Below are 20586 nucleotides of genomic sequence, written 5' to 3'. Positions count from 1 at the left end.
TTATTTTTTTAACTTTTATTTAATGAATATAAATTTCCAAAGTACAGAATATGGATTACAATGGCTTCCCCCCAATAACGTCCCTCCAACCCGCAACCCTCCCCTTTCCCACTCCCTCTCCCCTTCCATTCACATCAAGATTCATTTTCTATTCTCTTTATATACAGAAGATCAGTTTAGCATACATTAAGTAAAGATTTCAACAGTTTGCTCCCACACAGAAACATAAAGTAAAAAATACTGTTTGAGTACTAGTTATAGCATTAAATCACAATGTACAGCACATTAAGGACAGAGGTCCTACATGAGGAGTAAGTGCACAGTGACTCCTGTTGTTGACTTAACAAATTGACACTCTTGTTTATGGCGTCAGTAATCACCCTAGGCTCTTGTCATGAGCTGCCAAGGCTATGGAAGCCTTTTGAGTTCGCTAACTCTGATCATATTTAGACAAGGCCATGGTCAAAGTGGAAGTTCTCTCCTCCCTTCAGAGAAAGGTACCTCCTTCTTTGATGACCCATTCTTTCCACTGGGATCTCACTCGTGGAGATCTTTCATTTAGGTTTTTTTTCCCCCCAGAGTGTCTTGGCTTTCCATGCCTGAAATACTCTCATGGGCATTTCAGCCGGATCCACATGCCTTAAGGGCTGATTATGAGGCCAGAATGCTGTTAGGACATCTGCCATTCTATGGGTCTGCTGTGTATCTCACTTCCCATGTTGGATCATTCACTCCCTTTTTGATTCTATCAGCTAGTATTTGCAGACACTATTCTTGTTTATGTGATCCCTTTGGTTCTTAGTCCTATCATTACGATCAATTGTGAACAGAAATTGATCACTGGGACTAGTGAGATGGCATTGGTACATGCCACCTCAATGGGATTTTAAACACCAGCAGGCCTCTGTTCCGCCCTAGGACCACATCCTCATCTGCATGCACTTCCCGAGTGATCCGACCCAGGTTCAAGAAGTATTCCTCCCTGCTCAGGCTCTTCCAGACTGAACTGCGGGCTCCGCCTCTCCCTTTGGATGTATGAGCGTCTCAGAGTTAATGTGTTCAGAACTGCCCTCTAGTATTTCACTGGAAATCTGCTCTCGGAGCTCAGGTTTCCGCCATTCTCGGTCTTTCTACTCAGCACCTCACAGAACTAAGGAGGGAGGTTGGGGATTGCTGCACTCCTCTAGTCCTTCAGAAAGTCCTTTACTGGAAAAAAGGCGAGCTTGAAAACATCGTGTCCTCCCTTCCCGATGGCATGACCGACATTCCCCAGCTCAGTGCTGACTGCAAGCGGAGGGGAGGCATGGCCCACTCCATCAGGTGCAGGGGGAGGAGGGTGAGTCATTCACCACCTCTGACTTGTGTGGCTGCCAGGCCCTCAGTAAAGATCTGAGAGCTGTCCCTGGGGATTCTTATCACTGATAAGCGGTGATTTTACAACTCATAATTCCACCCAGACAGACATTCAGACCTTAATAACCAGGCTACTGACAAGAAAGGGAAAGGCCAGGCCAGAGGCTGACAAGCAGAGTCCAGTCCTGCTGATAACTGGGGATGAGACTAGCTGAGGCATCAGTCCCAGTGATGGTCCCAAATTGACACCCCAGTACACCAAAGGACCTGCAGAGAGCACAGCTTTGTAGGAATGTGTTGCTGGGGTGGAATGTGTAGGAATGTGTTGCACAGTGCCCACTGTGGTGTAGCAGTTAAAGCTGCCGCCTGAAGCGCCAGCATCCCATATGGGTGCCGGTTCAAGACCCGGCTGCTCCGCTTCTGATCCAGCTCTCTGCTATGGCCTGGGAAAACAGTAGAAGATGGCCCAAGTCCTTGGGCCCCTGCACCCACGTGGGAGACCTGGAAGAAGCTCCTGGCTCCTGACTTCGGATCAGTGTAGCTCCGGCTGTTGCAGCCAATTGGGGAGTGAATCAGCGGATGGAAGACCTTTCTCTCTCTGCCTCTGCCTCTGCCTCTCCTTCTCTCTCTGTGTAACTCGAATTTCAAATAAATAAATAAATCTTAAAAAAAAAGACTGTGTTGCTGAAAGGCATGCAAGCAGTAAGCAGGCTCCCACAAACTGCAGTGCTCTGAGACAGATACAGCAGGAGCCGGAAGAAAATCCCCCTGCCTTCCTGGGCAGGCTAAGTGAGTCTCGGACAGGAAGCTTCTTGGGACCCTGGAGCCCAGGGAAGTCAGGTACTCCTGAGCACCTACTTCATGTCTCAGAGTGCTCCAGACAGCCCAAGAAAGCTCCAGAAATTAGCTGGCAGTCCCGAGGCCAACTCTTCACTATTGGTAGAGATTGCCTTCCAGACTCCCAACGGCAACAGGGCAGACAAAGATGCAAAGGCAGGCGGCCTTGTGGCTGTTGCTCTCCAGGCTGCCCCAGTAATCCAGGAAGGTGAGAGAAGTCACTTGGGTGAATAGCCCTGGCTTCCAACATGGGGCCAACCAGAGACCACCAGCTGTTAGGGCCTAAGCAGTGAACAGACAGCAATCAGGAGAGATGCCGGGAAGATGAGAGGGAGGGAGGGAGGGCTCAGGGCAAGCCTGCCTCCTCCTCAACTCTTCTTGAAGAGAAGGTTGGTGGTGTCAGGAAGTCTTCATGATGAAGCCAGATCTCCTCTGGAGAGCCCTGGGTTACCCTGGAGATCAAGGGGAGGAAGTTGAGTTTTTGCTCCATACCGGAGCTGCATACTGTGTGTTGATGTTGAAAAGGGCTCTTTGGGGCCTGTGCTGTGGCTTAGCGGGTAAAGCTGCCGCGTGCAGTACTAGCATCCCATATGGGCGCCTATTCGAGTCCTGGCTACTCCACTTCTGATCCAGCTCTCTGCTGTGGCCTGGGGAAGCAGTGGAAGATGGTCCAAGTCCTTGGGCCCCTGCACCCACATGGGAGACGCGGAGGAGGCAACTGGCTCCTGGCTTTGGATTGGCGCAGCTCTGGCTGTTGCAGCCATTTGGGGAGAGAACCAGCAGATGGAAGATCTCTCTCTCTCCCTGCTTCTTCTTCTCTCTCTGTGTAACTCTGACTTTCAAATAAATAAATGAATCTTCAAAAGGAAAAGAAAAGAAAAGGCTCTTTGCCTTGGAGGAGGGTAAGAGTACAGGGGTGTCGGGGAAGGCGGTATAGACATTCCTGGAGACACTCACCTGGAAAGTGGCTTCTGAAGCTCTGACTCCCTCATTTCTAAATGTCCCTGACTGCCCTTTCCCACCCTTGGAAGAGACCTGCTAACTGAGTCGGGTGCCACTGTGTATCTGAACCACAACCAGTTAGAAGTGGAAATCCCAAAGAGCTAGGGGCCCACTTCTTGGCTCTTTCCCACAAGAAGAACCATTCAAGAAGGGGTTCTAGCTCAGGTTAGTCCAGGGGTATGGCCCCAGTCAGGTAGGATGGGCTGGCAGTGTCCAACCTAAAGCAGAGTGGTCACTGGGCCAGGATTAAGCAGTGGTCACTGACACCTGAAGCAACAGGCGGAGACTTGGCAGCTTTAAACAGGCTCCTCAGTCAGGGTTTGAGCAGACGCTGTAGACCTCCTGGTAACACCCCCGCACTATCTGTTTAAAAATCTGGGTCTGGGGGCCGGTGCTGTGGTGCAGTGGGTTAAACTGTGGCTACAGGGCTGCAACCCATGTAGACACCACTTAGAGTCCTGGTCGCTCCACTTCTGATCCAGCTCCCTGCTAATGCACCTGGGAAAGCAGCAGAGGACGTTGCAAGCGCTTGGGCCCCGGCACCCACGTGGGGGACCCAGATGAAGCTCCTGCCTCCTGGGTTTGGCCTGGCCCAGTCCTGGCCATTGCAGCCATTTGAGAAATGAACCAGCAGATGGAAGATTCTCTCTCTCTCTCTCTCTCTCTCTCTCTCTGTCTCTCCTTCTCTCCCAATTCACAAGAGCATTTGAGTAAAGAGCTGAGAAAACCACAATTAAAGAAGGGAAAGTCTCACGATGTGTGGCTGGTTTTCGTATCACCATGAAACTGAGCCCCAAGCAGGGCCTTGCATGCACCTGCTAGATACCATCCGGCTGCCGCCCCCAGGCAGCCCCTGGAGCTTCACTCTCAGACCTGAGGGAGTGCTACAGCCAAGCCCTCCAGGATTCAGATCAGCGTCTCCCATGGATAACATACTGGTGGCCAGCATCACCTTCGGGAGTTTCATTTAAGGGAATCCCAGGTGTGGGTGGGGGAATTCCAGGTCCTGGGCAAAAAGTGACTGCCACCTGCACGGGGCCCCTGGGCTGACTGACGCACACTTGGCCATCATACCAGCCAGGCAGCCGGAGCACGACAGCCTGGTCAGGCTAGGTCTCATCTCCCAGCAGTGGATCTCAAGGATGAAGCACGGAAGCGGTGTCTTCGTCATCAATCTAGTGTCGGACCTCAGCCCCTGACACCAGAGGCTCAGGCTTCTTTGCAATTCTGCCAGCCCCCTTAGGAACCTCCAAAGCACCCTCGTCCAGGAGGGCAGTCTTCCTTGAGACTCAGAGGCCTGCCACCCTCTCACCTGTCGGCAGATTAAACTTCCTTTTTCCTTTACCCCCACGCCTTGTCCTCGTTGATCTGACTTGGCATTGGGTGGGGACAGAGCCTTTGGTAACAGCCGCTCCATCAAAGGAGGTTTCTGGTAACAGCACAGTGAAAGCCCTGAGTTCTCTGGCAGAGATGGGACATAAGGAATCAAAAGAAAGGCACAAATTTCTCAAGAAACCACGAACTAGCCAGGCCTACGATATTCCAAGGACAACGGAGCCTGCCCCAAGACCACAGATTGACTCTCTGTAACTTGGCTCTGCCCAAGACCAGGAAGTGATTATGGGGATTCCTGGGAATGACTGATTTCTGCCAGACGAGGATACTCAATTCTGGGCTAATAGCAAAACCACTCAATGATTTTGTTTCGTTTTTGGTTTGAAAGAGAGAGGGAGAGGGAGAGGGAGAGGGAGGGAGAAAGGGAGAGGGAGGGAGAGAGGGAGAGAGAGAGGGAGTGAGATCTCCCATCTGCTGGTCCACTTCCCAAATGCCTGCAATGGCCAGGGCTGGGCCAAACCAAGGCCAGGATCCAGGAACTCAGTCAAAGTCTCCCCTGAGGGTGGCAAGGCCTCTGACCTGAGCCATCTACCTGAGCCATCCCCAGCCGTCTCCCAGGGGCTGCATTAACTGGAAGCTGGTGTGGGGCGCTGGAGAGCCAGGGAGCAGGCCCCCAGGTATTCTGATGTGGAGTCAGATGCCTTAACCGCCAGACTAAATGCCTGTTCCTGTGCCCTGTCAGAAGGACAGGAAGCTGACCCCTCTGAAGTAGTAACAGAAGAATGACCCTGCCGCCTCACCCCTAGAAATGAAGAGTGAAATTCTCAGGGGGAGACTTTGCAAGCGGAAGGGTAGGATTTAGGCAAAAGAAGGGGAGCCCTGGAGCACAGGCAAGGAGTCCAAACCCCTGTTTTTCACAGAATGTTCCCAGAGAGTTTGTCTTGCAGTGTCACAGTCAGTGGGGCCAGAGCACCATGGACAAGGAGCAGTTAAAGCCGAGAAAACCCCTGAGCCAAATCTAAACTGATCTTTTCTCGTCTCACTCTCAGTTCTCCCCTAGGGAGGACACGGCCCCGTGGCCTCCGTTTTCTGAACACATGGGTATGGAGAAACATGACAGCGCCCGTGGCCCGCGTCGTGTGAGCGACAGTGCCCTCTCCCTCTCGCGCTGCGTCCTGGACACTGCCCTACCCCTTGCTATAAAAGCTGCAGTTTCTCTGGGAACTCTGCCCAGAGTCCCCACCGTCTCCTTTCCTTGTCACCAGCACAGAAAGCTTTGCTCTGAGCAACTCCGCGAGCGGCTGAGTCTCTGGCCGTGCCCCAGGTGACTGAACCGTCTGTGCGCGTGCCACACCGTGTCCCACAAACCGTAGCTCCACCCCTGTTGGCTAGACCTCTGTGTGGCTCACTGCTCCATCTCCTTCAAGCCTCATTCAAACATCTCCACCATTCCTACATCTCCAGCAGCTTCCTAGCCTTGTTTCCCACTTTGTTTTTATCCTTAGGATGTGTCACTGATGGCATTTATCTCGTCTTTGTGCATTTATCTCGTTTATCTTCTGTCTCTGTCTCCCTCCCTAACACCAAAGCTCCATGTGGGCAGCGGTTTGTATGAATTTTTCCCAGGTTATGTCCCCTGTGCTTTTGGGCAAATCGTGCGCAATAAGTCCTTGTTGAGTGCAGGAGCAGAATAAGAGGATTTGTATTTGTAGGCCCTGAAGTGAGAGCGCCTGGACCGGGGAGAGGATGGAAGCAGGACGAACACAAGGAGTAAGGGGCTCTGTGTCCTTGTGCCTCCTGTCCAAGTCCTGTTGACACATACCCAAGACTGCGGTTTCGTCTGGAGGGGCTGGTGCTATTCTGTAAGGGGCAGCTGCCCAAAGCAGGGGTGGGTTGGATTGCTGCTCCTGCTGCGCTGTCTCCATGACACCCCCCCCCACTTTGAGCAGGGTCCCTGAAGTCCCTCGGCTTCCAAGATCGCCCCCACGAGAAGAAGCCCCTCCTCCGCAGCAATGCTCTAGGACGCTTGCAAGGGCCGGGGAGGCCTGAGAGAAGCAGAGCAGCCTGGAAGCAGAAATGTAAGAGAGGGCGTCTGTAACTCTACCTCTCAAATAAATAAATAAACAGAATAGTAAAGACCAGAGCAGCAAGAGTGGGCTCCACCATTTTTCAGGGGTCCCCTTAGGCCATCCGCCCTCCGGATCCTGAGGACTGGGGAACACTTGCTTTGACCCTCACTGAATCCTGGGGAGTGTAAACGCCAGGAAGCAGTCTCACCGGATTGACGGGAGGGTGTGCAGATGTGCGTGGCTGGCCACACGAGGCTGCCACTGTGAGGGTCCTTGGGGACTCCACTGCTGTCCCCTCAGGAAACAGAGCCTGCCTCTTATTTCCTGAGTGAACTTCCCTCCAGTTGGCTGTATGCTTCTGGCCAAGGCTGAGCAAACATTTCCGTCTGGTTTCAGTGCAACTCCGCCCCCCACCCCCACCCCCACCCCACTCAAATGAGGCGCAAGGTCCGTGCCTGTGTCTGGGGAAAGGGGACCTCACATGTGTTCAGCATCGGCCACAACGGAAGTCCCCAAAAGATGGGAATTTTGCTAGGTCTCTAGTGCCCACATCAGTGGTTAGAATTCTTTGTAGTCCATGCTCAATAAGTATTGGTAGAATGAATGAATAAGCTAATACTGGAATTGAAAAATGTGTATGACAGTGGGTCTTTTAGATTTTAATTAAAAAGAGAAGGAAGAGATGTACAATTTGGGACATGCTCAATCAGACTTGCCCCAAATGGTAGAGTTAGAAGCATACCAGGGGATTCCAATTCAATCCCATCAAGGTGGCATGTACCAATGCCATCTCACTAGTCCAAGTGATCAATTTCTGTTCACAACTGATCATAGTGATAGGACTAAGAGTCAAAGGGATCACATAAACAAGACTAGTGTCTGCAAATACTGATAGAATAAAAAAGGGAGAGGCCGGCGCCGTGGCTCAATGGGCTAATCCTCCGCCTTGCGGTGCCAGCACACCAGGTTCTAGTCCCGGTCAGGGCGCCAGATTCTATCCCAGTTGCCCCTCTTCCAGGCCAGCTCTCTGCTATGGCCCGGGAGTGTAGTGGAGGCCTTGGGCCCTGCACCCGCATGGGAGACCAGGAAAAAAGCACCTGGCTCCTGGCTTCGGATCAGCGTGATGCACCAGCCGCAGCGCGCCAGCCGCGGTGGCCATTGGAGGGTGAACCAACGGCAAAAGGAAGACCTTTCTCTCTGTCTCTCTCTCACTGTCCACTCTGCCTGTCAAAAAAAAAAAAAAAAAAGAATAAAAAAGGGAGAGAATGATCCAACATGGGAAGCAGGATACACAACAGACTCATAGAAAGGCGGATGTCCTAAACAGCACTCTGGCCTCAGAATCAGCTCTTAGCCAGCGCCGCGGCTCACTAGGCTAATCCTCCGCCTAGCGGCGCCGGCACACCGGGTTCTAGTCCCGGTCGGGGTGCCGGATTCTGTCCCGGTTGCCCCTCTTCCAGGCCAGCCCTCTGCTGTGGCCAGGGAGTGCAGTGGAGGATGGCCCAGGTGCTTGGGCCCTGCACCCCATGGGAGACCAGGAAAAGCACCTGGCTCCTGGCTCCCGTCATCGGATCAGCGCAGCGCGCCGGCCGCGGCAGCCATTGGAGGGTGAACCAACGGCAAAAGAAGACCTTTCTGTCTCTCTCTCTCACTGTCCACTCTGCCTGTTAAAAAAAAAAAAAAAAAAAAAAAGAATCAGCTCTTAAGGCATTCGGATCTGGCTGAAAAGCCCATGAGAGTATTTCACGCATGGAAAGCCAAGACACTCTGACAATAAAACAAAAACAAACAAACAAACAAAAAACCTAAATGAAAGATCTCCACGAGTGAGATCCCAGTGGAAAGAACAGGTCATCAAAGAAGGAGGTACCCTGAGAGAACTTCCACTTTGACTATGACCTTGTCCAAATATTATCAGAGTTGGCGAACTCAAAAGTAGCCTTGGCAACTCATGACAAGAGCCTAGGGTGATTACTGACACCATAAACAAGAGTGTCAATTTGTTAAGTCAACAACAGGAGTCACTGTGCACTTAATCCTCATGTAGGACCTCTGTCCTTAATGTGCTGTACATTGTAATTAATGCTATAACTGGTACTCAAACAATATTTTTCACTTTGTGTTTCTGTATGGGTGCAAACTGTTGAAATCTTTACTTAATATATACTAAACTGATCTTCTGTATATAAAGAGAATTGAAAATGATGTGAATGGAAGGGGAGAGAGAGCAGGGGGTGGGAGGGAAGTTATTGGGGGAAAAAGCCATTGTAATCCATAAGCTGTACTTTGGAAATTATATTCATTAAATAAAAGTTAAAAAAATTAATTAAAAAGTCGGGGTAGCCATTTGACCTCAGAGTTAAGACGTTGGTGGGGGTGCCCACATCCCATGTAGAAGTCCTGGCGTGTGGGTCCTGGCTCTGCTTCCAGTTCCACAGTTTCCTGTGAATGTGCACCCCTAGAGGTAGCACGTGATGGCAAAGTCTGTGGGTCCCTGCCCCCAACACGGGAGACGTGGTATGAGGTCTCCAGCTGTTATGGGCATTTGGAAAGTGAACCAGCACATGGAAGACTCTGTGTGTCTCTGCCTTTCAAATAAGTGAAATAAATAAATAAAACGTTTCCAACAAATTATAGAAATAGTCTCGTATGTTTCCTTCTGGTGTTTTTATAGCTTTGGTTTTCACTTGTAAGTCTTTAATCCACACACAGTTTATTTTTGTAAATGGTATATTTAACATACAATTGTCCCTACCCCAGTCATCTTTGTTATTAGAAATGCTGCTCTTATTGTATACTGAATTTCTACTAATCTGTGCTTCTTTTCTGAACTATTTGTTCCATTAATCTGATTTTTTCTATTCATGGACCAGCACCGTACTTTAATATGTATCATTTTTAAAATGTCTTTACATACTTTTCTAATTACCTGAGCTTTATAGTATGCTTTGATCTTATGATCAACACATATGCAACACTTGCCCCTGAGTACAGCTGCATATTTGAGCCTTCAGAATCAACGAGTCAATTGGTCGAGTTTTTCTCCTCTAACTACTAAACTACTAATCCCCACCCCCCAAAAAATCTGTGCACTGAGCTCTAGATGAATATGGGAGGAGAAAATCCATCCCTTATAATGCTGCCTTCCTGCATGGAAACGCGGTGCGGCTTGTTTTCCAGTGCAGCTGGCACGCCTCGCGCTAAGGCTGAGACTTGCACTACAAGGACCTTGATGTTTCCTTGTCATTGCCAGGCACTTCACGATTTTTGATGCTCTTGGGAGTACAGTGAGTTTTTACTGTTATGCTTTCTGGGTAGGAAAACATTTCATTTCCCCCCAGTATTTGCTTTGTGTCAACTTTCTGAGCTCCACGATGTTGCTAGCAGTCGATGGTAATTCTAGTAAGTGGTCGAGCTTCCGGAGAGCGCCTGCAGTCATGCTGGTTTCACGGCTCTCGTTCACATTTCGCGGCTTTTTCTTGTCTCTTGGCCTCGCTCCTGCAGGGTCTGGATGTGCTGATTCTCTCTGGCACCCTTTGGGGCATGGCTGTGGCCCCTGCCTTCTAATGTGCAGCCTCTCACCATGGGGAGAGCCCTGCTGTGTACATATGTGTGGGGGGCATCTCCTGAGCCCCTCTGCTTGTCAGAACACTGTCTCCCTTCATGGTTTTCCACCTTCTCTGCTGCCAGCGCCTCACATTCTTGGGTGGTAGCCGATCAAGGGAAAACCCTGAGGATGACTTGGCTGGTCCTGAACTCCAGCTGACACTGGTACCCGGTCATGACACCTGCACCCCAACCTGGCACCCACACCCCAACACAGCACAGCGCCCAGTACGGCACCTGAACCCTGACACTGCTCGGCATCCGACACGGCTCACCTCTCACACTGCAGGTCCCGCCTTTCCTTCTAGTGTGGTCACACGGGAAGCCTGGGCTGGACAAGCTGGTGCTCTTCTGTTTCCAACCTCCCCCACTCCTCCCCTTCGCGTCCTCGGCTATCCTGGGCTCTTCTCTGACCCACTGGGATCCCAACTCGTGTCCCACATCCTGCACCACTGCAGATCTGACCCAGGGATTGCAACATGGAAGCCTGCTGTGGAGAAGGTGAGCCCCGTCCAGGGCGCGGGAGGTGGTGCCCCAGACCCCTGAGAAAGGGCCGTCCCAGACACAAAGGGGGCGCGATTCCACAGGAGAGGAATCTGCTTACCCAGCTTCCACGCTGCATCAGGTGCAGTCAGGGAAGCCCGCCACTCGGATGGGTGTGGGTGTGTTGGTCAGGGCCCACCAGGAGATAGAAGCAGCGCATGCGCGCGCGCACACACACGTTCCTGCACAGCCTGCTGCACGGGACGGGGAAGGAGCCCACTGCAGTCAGGAGATGCCCTCTGCAGCCTCCCGCGGCCTCCTCGTCTGCTCTCTGTGGTCTGTTCAAGTCCACACCCTCCTCCTTCCAGTTGGCCGCTGGCTTGGGCCAGGCTGTTCTGAGCCTGCATCCCTCCTGAACCAGGGCTTTCTCCTGGCAATTTGCCTCTGGGTGTGTCCTAAGACCCTCCCCACCGACTTGGGGCTGCCCCAGAGGACAGTCCCGATAGCCACTCCCTGCCGGCCTGCTCCTGGCTGCAGAGGGTTGACCAAATCTCCCCTCAGCAGTACCTGAAAAGGATTCTTACTGCGAATGTTTCACCTGAGTCCAGACCAGGGGGAACCGATCAGGCAAATCTTGATCTGGGAACATTCACAGAGCAGCTGGCCGGGACCCATCAACCTGCTGATATTATGAGGAATGCCCCTCCCCGTCCCAAAACACAGGGTGAGGTTCTGGATTACAGGGGACTGAAGGGACGATCCTTGATGGGCACGGTGATGGAAGGGCATTACCGGAACACTCGAGGACTAATTAGATAACGTTATCAATGCTAACTCTTTTGACTATGACATAGCTTCATAGTGATGTAGCAGAATTGTCTGTTCTTCTGATATAAAGGCTAACGTATTTGGAAGTGGTATGTCTCTGCAGCTATTGATCAGTTCAGCAATGTGTGTGTAGATGTATAGAGAGAAATAGAAAGCAAATAGGACAAACTTAACGATCACTGATTTATTGATTATGGATGTTTGAGTGTTCATTAAACTTTCCTCTTAAAAAAAACGATTTACTTATGTATTTGAAAGGCAGAGTTGCAGAGAGAAAAGGACAGAGAGAGGGAACTTCCATCTGCTGGTTCACTCCCCAGGAAACTGCAACCGCCAGGGCTGGATCAGGAGTCAGGAGCTTCTTCCTGGTTGGTCTCCCACGTGGGTGCAGGGGCCCAAGCACTTGGGCCATCTTCTGCTGCTTTCTCAGCTGCTTTAGCAGGGAGCTGGATCAGAAGTAGAGCAGCCGGGTTTGAACTGGCGCCCATTTGGGATGACTGCGTCAGAGGCGGTGGCTTAACCCACTGTGCTACATCAGCCTTCATTCTTTTATCTTTTCTGTTAAATTTAAACTGTAAAAATTAAAAGTTGGAGGAGAAATACTCCACCTATTTTTGAATCCCATCTCCATGCAGCCTTCTCCTTGGCCCCACCCTGAAGGGTCAGGTGCCTCCTCCACCCTCCCAGAGCCCCATGGCTATGCCTGAGCTGTGTCACCTGGCCCACGCAGCCCTGGACACAGGCAGTTGCAGACGTGTCTGTTCCCACCCTGGGCTGTGAGCACCTGCAGAGGCCTCGGGTTGTAGAGACAGGGGAAAGCAAGGCTGCCACGTCCTGGCGCTGCCTGAGACCAGCCCTCCTACCTCTGACGGTGCCATCCCAGACACAAAGGGGGCGCGATTCCACAGGAGAGGAATCTGCTTAACCAGCTTCCACGCTGCATCAGGTGTAGTCAGGGAAGCCCGCCACTCAGGTGGGTGTGGGTGTGTTGGTCAGGGCCCACCAGGAGACAGAAGCAGCACACACACACACATGCACACACACACGCACACACACACAGGCTTTAAAACACTCACGGAAGTGCACTCACTCTCACCTTGTGTGCCTGTGTGTGTGTGCGTGTGTATGTGTGTGTGGGTGGGTGTGTGTGTGTCTGCTGAGGGGCAGAGGCAGGAAGAGATTGATTTGAAGGAATCCGAGCCCCAGGGAAGAGCTGCAGGTGGAGTCGCAGGGCAGGGCCGTCTCCTGGAAGCATCCACCGCGTGAGGTACCCATATCACAGCGGGCAGGCTGCTTCACTGGAACTCCATCAGCCTACCTGTCAATCTCACCCAAAACTACCTTCACAGAAGCTTCCAGAATGTCTGAGCAGCTACCCACGCACTGTGGTGTGACCAGGCCGACACAGTCACCACCAGAAGCCCACTCCTTGTCAACCCGGCACCCATCTCCTTACAGCATGCGTGCCCTCCACATGCAGACATGACAAGGTCAGACTCCCAGCCCAGGGGAGGGCGCAGGGCCTCAGATCCACAAGGCCACCTGCTCCTTGATATCCTGTAACTTAAATCCCACCGTGGAAAGTGAACAATATTTAAATACATGGGACAAAGTCAGTACATCTTACATGTGACAAAAGGGTAAGGAAAGGAAGAAAGCAAAGCGATTTGCTATACACGTACAGGAACACACAGAGTCATATCCATAGCAAACAATGGCAGAAACATTCGTGACATTGGCCTTTGTTTCTGGAACTGGCCCCGCGGCTGTAGTGGGCACTTATCTGTAGTCACTGTCTTCACTCGCCTTTGCCCAGGACAGTCCCTGCTCCTAGCCTGGTGGGGTTCCTCACCCATTACTCCTGCAGGATCTGCGTCATCCATGGTCCTGCCTGAATCGGGCTGTTTGATTTTCCCTTTGCTTGAACTGTGGGACATGGGACACTAAGGGGCCGGCTCAGGGCTCTGCTTATCTCGGCCGTACTTTTCCTTGCCTCCGTCAGGACATCAGACCTACGGCTTCGGCCTCACCTTCTTGCAAGTCCCCTGAGCCCTGTGGTGGTCTTGCCCGGGTGCCGATTCTGAATCAGGCTCTGACACCCTCTGGATCCTTCTCCTTCCTTGTGATGAGACCCGTGTGCCTGTGCGAATTTCTGCCCCCACACACCTGACCGGGAGGGCTTAAGATGGAGTCAGCTGAGGCTGACCTTTGGCATCATTTACTTAAAAAAAAATTTAAATAGCAGCATCTACCCTTGACCTTCCACTTGTCAAGGGGCCAGGCTCACAGACACTTTAAGCTTAAAGCAAACAGTTATACAGCTGAACTTTGCCTATTCAATGACAGACACAAAAACCTCTCTGGCTGTGTTTTATCACTTGTGTGTGAAATTTCCTGCCTCTCCCAGGAGAAGCTGAGGTCTCCAGGGTGTCTTTTATGCTCTACCAGAGACTTGAGAGGATTCCAGGGCAGCCGACTGCCCACTCGCCCGGAGACAGCCCTGAGAGCTGAGTGCAGAGGGAGGCCGGCTGCACCTGCCGCCAAGGTGAGCGAGCCCCAGGTGAGCAAGCCAAGGTGAGAGAGGCGGAGCGCTGCCCTTGGAGGGAGGAAGTACCCCAAGCCTTCGGCAGGGCTGGGCGGGAAGGAGCAAACAGGCCTTTGGAAAGACAAAGTGCTGGCAACCCCAGACAGATAGCTCTGCAATTTGATTCTCTTTTCAAAATAGCAGGCTCTGTCCCTGGCAGCAAGAGCAGTAATGAAAATAATATAAAAAAAAAATGCATTCATTGGGGGGAAAGACTGGAAAAAAGTTCATCAAAACAGCACATGTATTTTTATCTTGTTTTTAAAAAACAGCTTATGGTAATATATTAAATACTCTTTGGAAGAAATAATTTGAAGGTCAGAAAAGTAAATCATTTAGCAGTTGAGAATCCTATCTCATATTTTTGTCTCTCAAAGTTTACGCAGTCAAATAGAACCTAACATTACTTTTTCTAGGTGAGGGCATCAGAAATTAGCATATGTGTTGCGCTCACTGAGAGGAATTTCCAGGTAACAAAGCAATTCCAGGGATCAGCTACAGAAACAGTACCCCCTGGTTATACATTGAGATATTGATAGATACACGTGTGAGGTTTTATCACCAGGCGGCTTTACGCATCACCTGCGCACGAGACTTGCTCTCTAGCCCCAGCAAAGGCGAGTCTTTCTTCTCAACACCCAGGAGCAGGCAGTATACTTGGAGCCAGGTCCCCGGAGAAGGATAGACTCGGGCGGGCCCTGTCCCTGCCACTTCCTACTTGTGTTGCCGTGGGAAAATTACTTGACCTCTTCAGGTCAGCTGCAAAGTGGGCATAATGTTAGGTTGCTTTCAGGGTTGCTGCAGGAGTAAGGAAACGAATGCATAGAGGGCACTTGGCACAGGGGCTGACACCAGCCTTTCACTGCTAAGCTGCATTGTTGAACAGAGCGACCCTTTCACTGGCTGGTCATCGCATTCCAAGGGCACAGCGAAATCTGGGGTATATATAATCAGGGCTCGGCACTCGAAACTGGAGGCCTGAAGACAGGAAGTTTATGGATCCCTGTAGCTCAAGGTGGGATGGACAGAGGCGGGAGGGGGCACAGTGGTTATTTTATCTCATTTTCTCCCCTCTTCGAAGATTGCAATGAGCTCAGAAGAGCTTTGCTTAAATTTCCAGACCCGCCCCCTCCCCCAGTCCCACACACTCAACCCTGTGGCTTCAACAAACAATCATGTTAAAGAAATACATCAGAGTCAGCAGACAGAAAGGGGTGGGTGGTGTGCCTGGCCTTCTCCCCCTCTCCCTTAGGGCTTGCTCTCTGGCGCAGGGGAAAGGCGGCCTCTCCAGTTCCCATTCAACAGCCGAGTTCAGTATTGTGGTCACGTTGGGCCCCACTGTCGAGGGCTCAACGTGCTAGATCCTGGGTGCCAGAAAAATACGCTGGGCCGCTTCCTTCCTTCGCTGCCACTTACAGAAAAAGCCGCTGGATGCTTTTAACATTCTGCAGGTAGAAGGTCTGATTTCCAGAAAAAACAATTTTTTAAAGAAATTTTGCACCAAAGCAAACAGAAACCTTGTGGGGCTGGGGCCGCAGACGGTGTCGCTGCTTGTGTGGGACAGCACACACTTCAGCAGAGCCTCAGGTTCGGCGAATGCTTGGAGGTAGCCGGCTTCTGGCCAGACTCAGCCTGCACTGTGGGGCCCTGGGCACAAAAGACCAAGGGCATTCAGATATGGGGCGGGGCTGCGGCCCAGAAAGGTGAGGGGATGATTAGCTGGGACTGGTATTCCCAAGGGGTGTGAGCCCAGAGGCAATTAGGAGCTGATCCAGAGAGAGAGGCAAGCACCCATGGGCGCTGTGGGCAGGGGGATATTTAGGATGCTTCCATGCTCCTGGGACTCTCGCAGGATGAACTCTTCTGCAAAGCCTAGCCTGGACTCCACACAGAACCACATGCACGGCCCCCTCGTGAGCACGCACACGACCTGGGATGATCCAGGAAGCTTGCGGGCAAGTCTCCCTTCCCTCCCTGAAGGCAGGGATAAGGGCTGCTTTACCCCCAAACCCAGCTTGGTGATTTGCTCCAGCACCCTCCTGGGGCTGAGATGAAGCGTGCTAGGCGCCCAGACCCCGGCCCTGGTCTCGGCTCTGGGCAGAGGAGCGGCTTTTACAGGGGCTGAGTCCTGGCGTGTGCTGATTCAGCCTCACGGCTGGCTCTCTCCAGTTCCAGGGGCGGCAGCCAGAAACTCAGAGGGAGAGGACAGAGTCAAGGTGGGGCTGAGAATGGTTTCGTCTGTCACCAAGTCCCAGCCTTGCTCCTGGCCCGTCCTCCTGTGAATTTTCTGCCTGCCTCTGAGAGCTAATATTAGTGAAGCCCTAGAGAACAGGGCAGTTGGGAAACCAAAGAGCAGAAGCTCAATTAAACAGATGGATGGGCTCTCGGGTAGCAGGGTTGGGAAAGGGCTGGTGAGAACAAGGCTGATAGGCAGGTTGAGATACACCTTGTGAGTTTACCTGTGTGCTTACTCAGCCCCCCCCCCCCCCCCAAATGCAGACACTGAGCAGGGGCTCGACAAGTCTGTTTCGTGTGATTAAAATAAGGGGATGATCAGTGCATGAGTTCCTGAGCCATACTCTTTTTTTTTTTTTCCTTTTCTACAATGCTTAAAAGGGGGGAGAATGAGAACAAACCTCACAGGGAATACACCTGATAGACAGGAATGTTAACCACGGAGCGAACAAGTTCCAATTCCACTTGGAGTCCGTTATGAAATGAAAGTGCCGTCGCTCAGGACCGAGGCAGGCAGCCTCTCCGCATGCAACCTAACCCGGGGCTGAGGCACACTTTCTAGGAGGGGTTCTCAGGGAAAGAGAGTTTGGCCAACACAACAGGAATCTGTGGAGACGTACAAAGCCCCTTGACACGAGATGCAGTGTTGGTGGGCTAGCCTCTGTGGACGTGCCAGGCTCGGGCTCCTGCACGCTCTGCAGCCCCGCGCTGGTCGCCGCTCAGGGCGGGCAGTTACCCTCCACGTTGTTACGGCAGGAAACACACATCCCTCCTGCAGCCAGCTCCCTGAGGGTCTGCAGTCATGTCAAAGCCACGTGACAAAATCCCAAGGAACAGGAGAAGAGGACAATGAAGAGTCAGATAGGGAAAGGCGACCCACGGGGGCATCTCTGAGGTGCTCAAGCTGGTCACCGCCGTGGGCAAGCAGGCGCTGGTATTTTAGGAGCTGTCTAGGATGCACCTCAGAATTGATCACAGAGAGGCCGGCACTGTGGTGTAACGGGTAAAGCCACCCACGGCCTGTGATGCCAGCATCCTATACGGGTGCCGATTGGAGACCAGACTGTCTGCTTCCCACCCAGCTCACTCCTAACGTGCCTGGGAAAGCAGCAGATGAAAGGCCAAGTACTTGGACCCCTGCTCTCACATGGGAGACCTGGAAGAAGCTCCTGGCTCCTAGCTTTGGCCTGGCCCAGCCCTGGCCATTGCAGCCATTTGGGGAGGGAACCAGCAGGTGGGAGCTCTCTCTTTCTGCCTGTCACTGTCTCTCCCCTTGTCTCTATAACTACCTTTCAAATAATTTTTAAGTAATTTAAAAAAAATAAATTTTTAAAGAATTGCTCACTGGAAGAACGGGAGGGGAGTATTCCTCCATCTGCCCTGTAGAACACAGGTAAGAGGCTGTCTCACCAGGTGCTAGCCCCTTAGCACTTGCCCGTTTACTGTGTGTCAGAACAACTCCCAGGCTGAGTGACAGAGAAGCCTTGAAGCAAGAGACACCTCGACAGCTGAGGCAAGGTGCACTCGGGGTGTACCTGCACGCCGACGGTTACCACGGTACAGCGGGTGGGAGCTGAGGGCTAGTTACTGGAGGTGTCTCTAGGCCCAAACAGGCCCAATGTCCTCTGTCTTCCATAAATAGAACTAAAATTTCCACTGACTGCTCAGTCCGGAGTCAGGATCTACTCACATGGTTTTCCCAGGTGGAAAGTTTCTTTCTTTAGCTGCGTTTCTAGCCACGCATGACCCTCAGCGTGTAACCCGGTGACTCAGTCAGTATAGCCATTCATTCTCGTTGCGGTGGCAAGATGTACCGAGAGACTACAACGGAACACCACCACCGAAGCTAGCACTCTGGCTTCAGCCCATCTGTGAAATGGGTTCCCAGTCTTCAATGCTCCAGGGGTGGGGCGCTTGGCAGAAAAAGGGAGACCCAGCCCCGGCTGTCACGCAGCTCATGGATCAGAGCCGACGGGTGTCCTCCCAGGCCAGTACTTCTCTCCTGTTTGCATCTGCCGGCTCCCTTCCATTCACCCGTCTCTGCAATTTATCCATAGTCCCGCCACTAATTTGCCCTGACATTTTTTCTCCGCAGCCTGTCTCTCACCTTGGGGCCTTAGGGGAAGTGGGGGTGGGGAGCCCCGGAAGTGGGGTGGAGAACTGGTCTGTGGCCAGTTTCCCTCTAATGCCCTATTGTTGAAACTCTGGGAACCCGTGCTAGTGTTAAATTTCCTCTACCGACGCTTAGGAGAAAATCTTTTATTTTCATCCGATCAAAAAGATACTCAAAACCAACCCCCCCAGCCACCCACCCTGATGAGCGTTGAAGGTGGCAAACACGCTTAGGACTTGGAAGGCGCCGCCTGCTTGCCGGGGTTTCCCCACTTCCTGGAGCCGCACCTTCTCGGATCGCGCCGACCCGGGTACCTCCCCTCCGCACCCCCTTCGCGGTCTAGGAAGACGGTGGCGGTGGAAGGGATCTGCGCCCGGCTCGGGGCGACGTGGAACACCGGCAGTGGGTTAACTGGCTGGGTGCCTAGCGATTCCGGGCACCTTCAGCCAGACGAGGGCCAGGCCCGGCGCGAAAGAGGCGGCGCGGGATCACTCCCCGCCCCCGCGACGCCCGCCGTCCGGCTCCGCCCGGCGCAGCCCCAACGCGCGCACCAAAGGGTGCAGGGCATCCCGGCGGCGGAGACTGGAGGCCTCGAGGCTGCTGGTGTGGGAGCCGGTCGAAGGGCTTCGGGGAGTAAACGGCGGCAGCCTCCAGGCCTAGAGCGCGGGTCCCTGCGCGGCGCAGGGTTACGCCGAGCGCACCAGCCTAGCACTCCGCGGCCGAGCCCCCGCCTGGTTGGTTAAAGGTAAGAGGAGGGGTCCGCAAGTCCGCGCTCGGGCGGGATGCGCCAGCGCCCTCGGCTCAGTTTGGTTTGGCCTTGCGCGGCCACTGAGCCCGGGCGCCGGGATGCGGCCGGGAAAGGGGGCATCGCGCCCTATAGGCCGCGCCGGTGCCGAAGCAGGGTCTTGGGCCATTCTCGCTAGACCCGTGGTCCTCACCCACTGCCCTCCTCGGAGAGCACGACCGGGCGTTGGTTATTTGGAATAATGCGCCCAGCAGGGGACCTGGGTTGATCACACAGCTCCCAGGTGAACCCTCGGGACTTGGCGCTCCCTGCTGGCGCATTTTACCGAAGGGGACCCAGGCCTCGGGGAGGGAAGGAACTGCCCCAGTTCATAGGGTAGTCAGCCCTGGGCTCCAGACACGGCTCCCTTCCCTACCCACCTCCTCGATCCCCGTGCCCCTTCTCCTCCCGCGTCCTCCGCGAGGCTCTGTCCCGGCCCGCCGTGCCCTCCGGAAGGATGCGGACAGCGGTCAGGACGCCAGCTGCGGGGGCTAGAGCCGAAGCGGCGGCTGTTGGTGGACCGACCGGGCCACGAGGCCGGGGACGGAGGAGGACGCGGCAAGGTGGAGCCACCGCAGGGGGCAGGCTGGGGATGTTGGGTGGTGCCCGGCCTGGGCCCCGCCGGGCGGGGAGCCACGCCTGCGCACCCGCGCGGGGACTGGGGGGCACTGTCTGGGCGGTACCGGCCTGGCCAATGGGAACGCGGCCCTGGCCGAGCCCCCTCGGCTCCCCGCCCTCCCGCCGGCTGGAAGGGACCGCGGCGCGGGGATTGGCTGCGGCGGGCGCCTGCGCGTCTCGGCGTCCCCGCGCAGCCTACGTGCTGGAGCGCGCCTGTGACCGCGTGTGCCCCTGCGGCCCTCGCTACTCCGGGGCTGCGCGCGACGGTGGCGGCGCTGGGCTGTGCGCGGTTTTTCCAGCCAGTCAGCGGGCCGTCAGCTGACAGAGTCACGTCCAACCCTGCGGGTCCGACGCCGAGGGTTTGCGGAGGCCCGCCTGATGCGTACGTTCCTGCAGACGGGTTGCAATCCCGCCGGGCACTGCGCATATGCTCCTGCGCCCGGGCAGGCCAGGAAGCCACCTTCTGGAACTTGTGTAGGTTTCCTATCCCCTCAGTACACATTTATAGAGCGTCTGTCTCCTGCTAGGCATTAGAGGAAGGATTTTTGAGGGGCCAGAAGTCAGTAATGGAAACACGGGTGCTGTCTGGGGGGTGTGGGGTGCGCACGGCCCAGCTGGGATTGGCGGCTGGGTGGAGGCTTGTGAGGGGTTATGGGCACAAATACCTCTCCTATTGCCTGTTACAGCAGCGCAGGGGAAGGCGGTTGGGGAAAGACTGATTTCTGACTCGGGATTAGGA

General features: G+C 53.7%; 1 protein-coding gene and 1 long non-coding RNA gene across 6 annotated transcripts in view; one reads left to right on the top strand and one right to left on the bottom strand.

Moving 5' to 3' along the window:
- Positions 1-11682: 11682 nt before the first annotated feature.
- Positions 11683-19909, bottom strand: LOC138849310 (uncharacterized). Its single transcript, XR_011387982.1, has 2 exons — positions 19610-19909; positions 11683-12085 (listed from the first exon to the last, which is right to left on the bottom strand). It is a non-coding gene; the product is annotated as an uncharacterized lncRNA (long non-coding RNA).
- BDH1 (3-hydroxybutyrate dehydrogenase 1) overlaps positions 13895-20586 on the top strand; it is a 37070-nt gene continuing 30378 nt past the window's right edge. Inside the window, exon 1 of one of the 5 annotated variants that reach the window (XM_051818943.2) lies at positions 13895-14058. The gene's annotated coding sequence lies outside the window, so the exon portion shown is untranslated. Of the gene's footprint in view, positions 14088-18028; positions 19191-20024; positions 20322-20586 lie in introns of those variants that run through there. The other 4 variants (XM_051818941.2, XM_051818945.2, XM_051818940.2 and 1 more) reach the window with 4 other exon arrangements.

Source organism: Oryctolagus cuniculus, chromosome 4, assembly GCF_964237555.1.
Source record: "Oryctolagus cuniculus chromosome 4, mOryCun1.1, whole genome shotgun sequence".
Lineage (NCBI taxonomy): Eukaryota > Metazoa > Chordata > Mammalia > Lagomorpha > Leporidae > Oryctolagus > Oryctolagus cuniculus.
This window is presented reverse-complemented; position numbering and strand designations above follow the sequence as displayed.